The sequence below is a fragment of the Nerophis lumbriciformis genome, linkage group LG22 (genome assembly GCF_033978685.3).
Source record: "Nerophis lumbriciformis linkage group LG22, RoL_Nlum_v2.1, whole genome shotgun sequence".
Lineage (NCBI taxonomy): Eukaryota > Metazoa > Chordata > Actinopteri > Syngnathiformes > Syngnathidae > Nerophis > Nerophis lumbriciformis.
In genome coordinates, this window is record NC_084569.2 from 33,114,959 (window position 1) to 33,124,958 (window position 10,000).

Below are 10,000 nucleotides of genomic sequence, written 5' to 3' on the forward strand. Positions count from 1 at the left end.
TATATATATATATATATATATATATATATATATATATATATATGTGATGCAACATTGTATTATAGCTTCATATTATTCCGCGTTTTAATGATGTAATCCGTAACTTGTACTATTCTGTCATTGCCATGGAAACAAGATGACCCTTATTGTCAATGCAAGTGCAGCGCTTTGCCCTGGTTGACGTGTAACCTTGTAGCGGGATGTCATGAGCCCGAAGCAGCATGCCTGTCAAATACATAAAGCACACGTGCAATCATTTGCTGGATGAGCGAAGTTGATTCGTGCATGTGAGGAGCATGGACTGTATAAAAGGGGCAGATGGTCACCTTACTAGTAACTTTCACCGACAAACGTCACTTCTCGTCGTTACCGACACCTTTTTTCGGACACTTCCGACGTGACCGTGCCTCACAAAGCGAGAAAGGCATACATGGGGAACTTAAGAGCCCGGACCTAAACCATGCCATTCATATTTTGGGACCAACTCCAAGCGCTCTGAATGGGCTAAAAAAAAAAATATACAAAGTCCACGTTTTCTCCCGTTTTCCATATTGTTCATATAATGCATCCTATCAGCAATCAGCCATATAGCCCTCGCTTGTCATACAAACGCCACTTTGTGCAAAGAGATGTCACATCTCTAATGATTTGCTTTCTTCCGTACTTTCACACTTTTCTATAAAATTCAACGTTTTCGTTCCCGACAGCACCGTTATAGATTCAGGGCAGGGGTGTCCAAACTGTTGCCACTAAGGGGCCACTTGTACACAAATATTCACATTAAAACTCACTGGATTAGGTACCGCTGTAACCCTTTGAGGTGAACTGACCATAGCAATAGCAAAATATTATATCTTTTTGTGCACTTAATATAAGAAGGTGTAAATGTGGATGTTGTAGTTGTATTGTAAATATTGTATGTACTGTATCGGCTCGGAATAAACAATTAAAAAACAAACAACAACAACAAAAAATACCGTATTTTTCGGACTATAAGTCGCAGTTTTTTTTTCTTATACTCAGGAGCGACTTATATGTGAAATTATTAACACGTTACTGTAAAATGTCAAATAATATTATTTAGCTCACTCACGTTAGAGACTAGACGTATAAGATTTCATGGGATTTAGATTGTTTGGTAAACGTATAGCATGTTCTATATGTTATAGTTATTTGAATGACTCTTACCATAATATGTTACGTTAACATACCAGTTGGTTATTTATGCCTCATATAACGTACACTTATTCAGCCTGTTGTTCACTATTCTTTATTTATTTTAAATTGCCTTTCAAATGTCTATTCTTGGTGTTGGGTTTTATCAAATACATTTCCCCAAATAATGCGACTTATACTCCAGTGCGACTTATGTATGTTTTTTTCCTTCTTTATTATGCATTTTCGGCCAGTGCGACTTATACTCCGGAGCGACTTATACTCCGAAAAATACGGTACTGAAATACGCGAAATCGACACAATTGTCAGTTTGGCAGCTTGAGGGCACAAGACATTGATGCAACGTTGATTTGACATACATGTTCTTTGAAATTGACTTTGAAACAACGTTGCAAAATAGTTGTATTTGAGACAAAGTTGGGTCCCCGTTGTTGGTTGGGAAATGACCAAATTTCAATGGTCAAATCAACGTCAGAACCCAACATTGATTAAACGTTGTCAAAAAGCATGTTGTTTCAACGTTGTATTTGTGTTGTAGAATATTGGTTGGGAAATGACCAAATTTCAATGGTCAAATCAACGTCACAACCCGACATTGAATAAACGCTGTCAAAGAGCATGTTGTTTCAACGTTGTATTAGTGTTGTAGAATTTTGGGTGGGAAATGATAACATTTCAACGGTAAAATCAACGTCAGAACCCAACATTGATTAAACGTCGCCAAAAAGCATGTTGTTTCAACGTTGTATTCGTGTTCTAGAATTTTGGTTGGTAAAATGACCAAACTTCAATGGTCAAATCAATGTCACAACGTTGTATTAGTGTTGTAGAATTTTGATTGGGAAATGACCAAATTTCAATGGTCAAATCAACGTCACAACCTGACATTGATTAAACGTCAAAAAGCATGTTGTTTCAACGTTGTATTTGTATTGTAGCATTTTGGTTGGGAAATGACCAAATTTCAATGGTCAAATCCACGTCAGAACCCGACATTGATTAAACGTCAAAAAGCATGTTGTTTCAATGTTGTATTTGTGTTGTAGAATATTGGTTGGGATATGACCATATTTCAACGGTCAAATCAACGTCAGAACATAACATTGATTAAACGTTGTCAAAAAGCATGTTGTTTCAACGTTGTATTTGTGTTGTAGAATATTGGTTGGGAAATGACCAAATTTCAATGGTCAAATCAACGTCACAACCCGACATTGAATAAACGCTGTCAAAGAGCATGTTGTTTCAACGTTGTATTAGTGTTGTAGAATTTTGGGTGGGAAATGATAACATTTCAACGGTAAAATCAACGTCAGAACCCAACATTGATTAAACGTCGCCAAAAAGCATGTTGTTTCAACGTTGTATTCGTGTTCTAGAATTTTGGTTGGTAAAATGACCAAACGTCAATGGTCAAAGCAATGTCACAACATTGTATTAGTGTTGTAGAATTTTGATTGGGAAATGACCTAATTTCAATGGTCAAATCAACGTCACAACCTGACATTGATTAAACGTCAAAAAGCATGTTGTTTCAACGTTGTATTTGTATTGTAGCATTTTGGTTGGGAAATGACCAAATTTCAATGTTCAAATCCACGTCAGAACCCGACATTGATTAAACGTCAAAAAGCATGTTGTTTCAATGTTGTATTTGTGTTGTAGAATATTGGTTGGGATATGACTATATTTCAATGGTCAAATCAACGTCAGAACTCGACATTGATTAAACGTTGTCAAAAAGCATGTTGTTTCAACGTTGTATTTGTGTTGTAGAATTTTGGTTGGGAAATGACCACATTTCAACGGTAAAATCAATGTCAGAACCCAACATTGATTAAACGTCAAAAAGCATGTTGTTTCAACGTTGTATTCGTGTTCTAGAATTTTGGTTGGTAATATGACCAAACTTCAATGGTCAAATCAATGTCACAATGTTGTATTAGTGTTGTAGAATTTTGATTGGGAAATGACCAAATTTCAATGGTCAAATCAACGTCACAACCTGACATTGAATAAACGTCATCAAAAAGCATGTTGTTTCAACGTTGTATTTGTGTTGTAGAATATTGGTTTGGAAATGACCAAATTTCAATGGTAAAATCAACGTAAGAACCCAACATTGATTAAACGTCGCCAAAAAGCATGTTGTTTCAACGTTGTATTTGTGTTGTAGAATATTGGTTTGGAAATGACCAAATTTCAATGGTAAAATCAACGTAAGAACCCAACATTGATTAAACGTCGCCAAAAAGCATGTTGTTTCAACGTTGTATTCGTGTTCTAGAATTTTTGTTGGTAAAATGACCAAAATTCAACGGTCAAATCAATGTCACAACGTTATATTAGTGTTGTAGAATTTTGGTTGGGAAATGACCAAATTTCAATGGTCAAATCAACGTCAGAACCCGACATTGATTAAACATCAAAAAGCATGTTGTTTCAACGTTGTATTTGTATTGTAGCCTTTTGGTTGGGAAATGACCAAATTTCAATGGTCAAATCCATGTCAGAACCCGACATTGATTAAACGTCAAAAAGCATGTTGTTTCAATGTTGTATTTGTGTTGTAGAATATTGGTTGGGACATGACTATATTTCAATGGTCAAATCAACGTCAGAACCCGACATTGATTAAACGTTGTCAAAAAGCATGTTGTTTCAACGTTGTATTAGTGTTGTAGAATTTTAGTTGGGAAATGACCACATTTCAACGGTAAAATCAACGTCAGAACGCAACATTGATTAAACGTTTTTAAAAAGCATGTTGTTTCAACGTTGTATTAGTGTTGTAGAATATTGGTTGGGAAATGATAAAATTTCAACGGTAAAATCAACGTCAGAACCCAACATTGATTAAACGTCGCCAAAAAGCATGTTGTTTCAACGTTGTATTCGTGTTCTAGAATTTTGGTTGGAAAAATGACCAAAATTCAACGGTCAAATCAATGTCACAACGTTGTATTTGTGTTGTAGAATTTTGGTTGGGAAATGACCAAATTTCAATGGTCAAATCCACATCAAAACCTGACATTGAATAAACGTCAAAAAGCATGTTGTTTCAACGTTGTATTTGTGTTGTAGAATTTTGGTTGGGAAATGACCAAATTTCAATGGTCAAATCAACGTCACAACCCGACATTGATTAAACGTCATCAAAAAGCATGTTGTTTCAACGTTATGTTTGAGTTGCTCAACGTCAGGACCTAATTCAACAAGTTCTCAACGTTGTTTTAATGTCTTGTGCCTGCTGGGATTAGTTGGCATAGCGAATGCCAATATGTTGTTTCAACGTTGTATTTTGGTTGGGAAACGACCAAATTTCAATGGTCAAATCAACGTCACAACCTGACATTGAATAAACGTAAAAAAGCATGTTGTTTCAACGTTGTATTTGTGTCGTAAAATTTTGGTTGGGTAAATGACTAAGTTTCAATGGTCAAATCAACGTCACAACCCAACATTGATTAAACGTTATCAAAAAGTAATAGATAATAATAATAATAATAATAATAATAAAATATTTGTACTGTAAAATGAAAATTTTGGTTTAAGCCATTTCTGCGTGACGTTCCGATGTAAGTAATGTAAATAAAACAGCAAATAGCCCCCAGGCCTAACTTTGGACACCCGCGACCTTGGGAGAAAGTGCAGGAGAATGGGGAGGTTTTATATAAATCCCCATGAAGGGTATACGCACTGCAGGGGTCAGTATTGCATTTTTGTCACGTTTTTGTAAACATTTCACTGCTGGGCCTGTTTGATGACAATACAGTGGAAACCGTTTATGCCGACGCCCCTCGGACGTAAGCGGTTGTCGACATAATCGAGAAACAGAAATGAACCAGTCCTCGCACGTCTACTGTAGAAAAATGGGTGATACGAAATAATTTATGGCAGTTTGTTGACATGGTTTTCTTCCTTATGTGCATATTTTTATTTGATATGATATTTTATACTTACGGAGCCCCTAAAGGGATATGGGGGGGAAAAAAATGTTTATAATTTTTTTTTTTATTATTATTATTTTTTTAGACATGTATTTCGTGCGCACGAGAAACTTTTTATAAAGTTGTAAAAAAAAAAAGAAAAAAAATTTAAAAGGAATTTATCATTTTTTATTTTTATTTTTTTTCTTAGACATGTATCTCGTGCGCACGAGAAACTTTTGATAAAGTTATTAAAAAAAAATGAACACATTTTTTAAAGGAATTTATAATTAAAAAAAAAAAAAAATTCTTAGACATGTATCTAGTGCGCACCAGAAACTTTTTATAAAGTTATAAAAAAAAATTAAATTAAAAAGGAATTTATAATTTTTATTGTTTTTAATTGTTTTTAGACATGTATCTCGTGTGCACAAGATACATGTCTAAAAAATAAAAAAATAAATATATATAAAAAAAATAAAATTCCGCCATGTCCCTTTAGGGGCTCCGTATATACTCTTAATGCGATGTCATTTGGTTGTAAGTCTTGACCACAGTGACAATAAATATTTGGTTCAAGTGTAAATCCTTCTCACAGTGGACAGCAACCTAAAAGAAAAACCTATTAAATGGCCTCGTTGTGTTAATTTGGCAAAGTCCAAATGTCGACATGAGAGTACCATTTTTTATTTATTTATTTTTTCAGAAATGACTCCTTTGGGTCCCAGATTTTATATCAACAAAGTTGACTTTTTAGTAATGAGAAGTAGGGTTGCAACGATTAATTTGATTAAAAAAATGTTTGATTTATAATCTGTTGTTTTAATTGATCGTTTAATGAGTGTAACAAATGTGTATAATCAAGCCCAAATGGAGTAACTGGAATTTTTAATATGTGTACATAGTTTACCCTGAAAATGATTTGCCAAATCTTATTTCTAAAAAATGTCCCTAGTTTTAAGAGCTATTTACTTAGTCATTGACTCATCTTAAATTTGGTATTGATTATATATATATAGGGAATAAGCGGTAGAAAATGGATGGATGGATGGATATATATATATATTTTTTTTTTTAATTTTTTTTTTTTTATCCCAGTTTAAAAATGTTGAAATTGAGAAAATAACTACCGTATTTTTCGGACTATAAGTGGCAGTTTTTTTCATAGTTTGGCCGGGGGTGCGACTTATACTCAGGAGCGACTTATGTGTGAAATTATCAACACATTACCGTAAAATATCAAATAATTTTATTTAGCTCATTCACGTAAGAGACTAGACGTATAAGATTTCATGGGATTTAGCGATTAGGAGTGACAGATTGTTTGGTAAACGTATAGCATGTTCTATATGTTATAGTTATTTGAATGACTCTTGCCATAATATGTTACGTTAACATACCAGTTGGTTATTTATGCCTCATATAACGTACACTTATTCAGCCTGTTGTTCACTATTCTTTATTTATTTTAAATTGCCTTTCAAATGTCTATTTTTTTGTGTTGAATTTTATCAAATAAATTTCCCCCAAAAATGCGACTTATACTCCAGTGCGACTTATATATGTTTTTTTCCTTCTTTATTATGCAATTTTTGGCCGGTGCGACTTATACTCCGGAGCGACTCATACTCCGAAAAATACGGTGTGTGTGTATGTATATATATATATATGTGTATATACATATACATATATATATATATATATATCCATGTATGTAAATATATATATATATATAAATATATATATATACATATACATATGTATATATACATGTATGTATATATATATATATATACATATACATATATATATATATATATATATACATGTATGTAAATTTATATATATATAAATATATATATATACATATACATATATATACATATATATATATATATATATATATATATACATGTATGTATATATACATATATATATATATATATATATATATATATATATATATATATATATATATATATGTGTATATATATATATATATATATATGTGTGTGTGTATATATATATATATATATATATATATATATATGAATGTATATATATATATATATATATATATATATATATGTATATATATGTATATATGTATATATATATATAATCTGTCTTATTGCCGATTAGTCAAACTGACTTTTCCTTACACTGAACAAAAAAAAGTCATATGTGCACGAATGTTTAAAAACTCTACACTCAGGGTCTATTTTACGTTTCCCAAACGATTTCGGCTAGTAGCTCCCGAGAGTAACAAGCAGTAGAAAATGGATTGATGGATGGGCTAGAAAGGACCGATTTAAAAAAAATTTAATTTCCAAAAAATAAAATAAAAAAAATGTTTTACTTGTGGGCCGGATTTTGGACGCCGGTGGTCCGTATCCGGCCCATGGGCCGTAGTTTGGGGACCCCTGATTCAAAATATTTTTCAGTGTGTTTAATCATGCAAACCAATCAATAGATCGATAGCTGCAACCCTACTAACAAGCAAAACTGTGGACCAGGACTTGATGAGTCAGTCCACATAGACGGGCTGTCGACATAAACGGCACAGACTTAAACGGGTTCCACTGTAACATGTGCTCTTATGCTGTAGAAACTCCAAGCAGCTCCAACTCCTACCAAAAAAAGAACACCTTAAAAATAAGCCGACTACTATTACTCTATCTAACTTGTTGTTTTGGATCATAAGCTTCATAAGCGTCAACAGTGGGCTTCAGTGCTGATGAGTGCAATCATCTTCAAAATGAGAATAGGACTAAGGTGAAGTGGAGTTGGCAATAAGCAGGCGTGAAGTGACCTCATGCAACGTGGTATCCTGGGACTCCACGAGTACGTGTACTACTCAGCTGGACTCGTACAACTGCGTGTTGTCTGGTGTTTCTAATCTCTCGGTCACAAAAAACCCCTGCTACGTCAACACATACTTGCCAACCTTGAGACCTCCGAATTCGGGAGATGGGGGTTTATGTTGTGTTACGGTGCGGATGTTCTCCCGAAATGTGTTTGTCATTCTTGTTTGGTGTGGGTTCACAGTTTGACGCATATTTGTAACAATGTTAAAGTTGTTTATACGGCCACCCTCAGTGTGACCTGTATGCCTTGCATTCACATATGTGTGTGTAAAAGCCACATATATCATGAGACTGGGCCGGCACGCTGTTTGTATGAAGGAAAAGCGGACGCTATAGGCAATATTGTTGTACGGTTAGAAATCGGGAGAAATTCGGGAAAATGGTTGCCCCGGGAGATTTTCGGGAGGGTCACTGATATTCGGGAGTCTCCCGGGAAAATCGGGAGGGTTGGCAAGTATGCGTCAACACGATCACATTCTGAGCTCACTGAAACAACGCAGCCTGTAACGTCTTTGTTGACGCCAAATTGGGCCAGAAAAAAATGCGACAGTCCAGGGGTGTCCAAAGTGCAAAATCAACCCGGAGCTCTCCTTTTATTGGCCCTCGAAATATTTCTAAAGTCAAATCTGTTACTAATGAGACTACATCCGCAAAGGTCGAATCGAGGCACTGGACTCTTCTTGTTTGTTGAAGACCAAAGGACTAGTTTCCCTATATAGTAGTGCTTTGAGCTTGTACCTCAAATGAATGTTACCCTTTGGAGTGAATTGAAATCAATCGCATCAGAAAAACTATACTAGAATAATAGAATGTACTATGAATAACTACAATAGTTGTATGAAGAAATATAAGAATAATCTGCAGAATTGACCTTTTACTTGTATCTCCATGCAGCTTCTCCATATTTTCATGGATAAATGTCCACTAATTAGATAACATTTTACCATTCTTGGCTAGCTACACGCTCTGTCATGTTTTCTTCTCTCACTTTCTTTGTTCCAATGGTTGGAATTGAAGTTATGTCCATATCTAGCTATAAGCTAATGCGAGCGAGTAAGACCAGACGTTTTGGTACGGATCTTAACGGGCTTCGCTGTGGCGTTCGCTATGCTAACTAATCCCAGCAGGAACAAGACATTGAAACAACGTTGAGAACTTGTTGAATTAGGTCCTGTTGTTGAGCAACTCAAACATAACGTTAAAACAACATGCTTTTTGACGACGTTTAATCAATGTTGGGTTCTGACGTTGATTTGACCGTTGAATTTTGGTAATTTTACCAACTAAAATTCTACAACACAAATACAACGTTGAAACAACATGCTTTTTGGCGACGTTTCATCAATGTTGTGTTCTGACGTTGATTTGACCGTTGAATTTTTGGTCATTTTACCAACCAAAGTTCTACAACACAAATACAACGTTTAATCAATGTTGGGTTTTAACGTTGATTTGACCGTTGAATTTTGGTAATTTTACGAACCAAAATTCTACAACACAAATACAACGTTGAAACAACATGCTTTTTGATGCCGTTTAATCAATGTTGGGTTCTGACGTTGATGTGACCTTTGAAGTTTGGTCGTTTTACCAACCAAAATTCTACAACACGAATACAACGTTGAAACAACAAGCTTTTTGGGCACGTTTATTCAATGCCAGGTTGTGATGTTAATTTGACCATTGGATTTTGGTCATTTCCCAACCAACAATGCAGATCCAACATTGGACATCAACGTCGTCTCAATTTACGGATGCGACTATTTTGCAACGTTGTTTCGAAGTCAGTTTGAAAGGACATGTACGTATAATCAACGTCGTATCAATGTCTTGTGCCGGCTGGGTTGGCGGGGAGGCTTGTAACTCAAGTTTTAACTTGCAATTTAAAGCATAGCAATTAGCCGAGTTACAGCTCTTATCTCAGAAACAAACTTAAGTCGAGGTACCAGGCAAGGCAAGTGTGGTCACAATCGGGGTGTTGTTGGAGAAACGAGTCGTTAGCGGGCACTTTTCGATTCAAAGTGGACA

The 10,000-nt window shown here is 34.8% G+C and overlaps 1 protein-coding gene across 1 annotated transcript in view; it reads right to left on the reverse strand.

Moving 5' to 3' along the window:
* Positions 1-7,231: 7,231 nt before the first annotated feature.
* The window catches only part of LOC133615262 (cyclin-dependent kinase 5 activator 1-like), an 18,351-nt gene continuing 15,582 nt past the window's right edge, over positions 7,232-10,000 (reverse strand). The window contains exon 3 of the mRNA XM_061973729.2: positions 7,232-10,000. This exon is cut by the window's right edge and continues 858 nt beyond it. The gene's annotated coding sequence lies outside the window, so the exon portion shown is untranslated.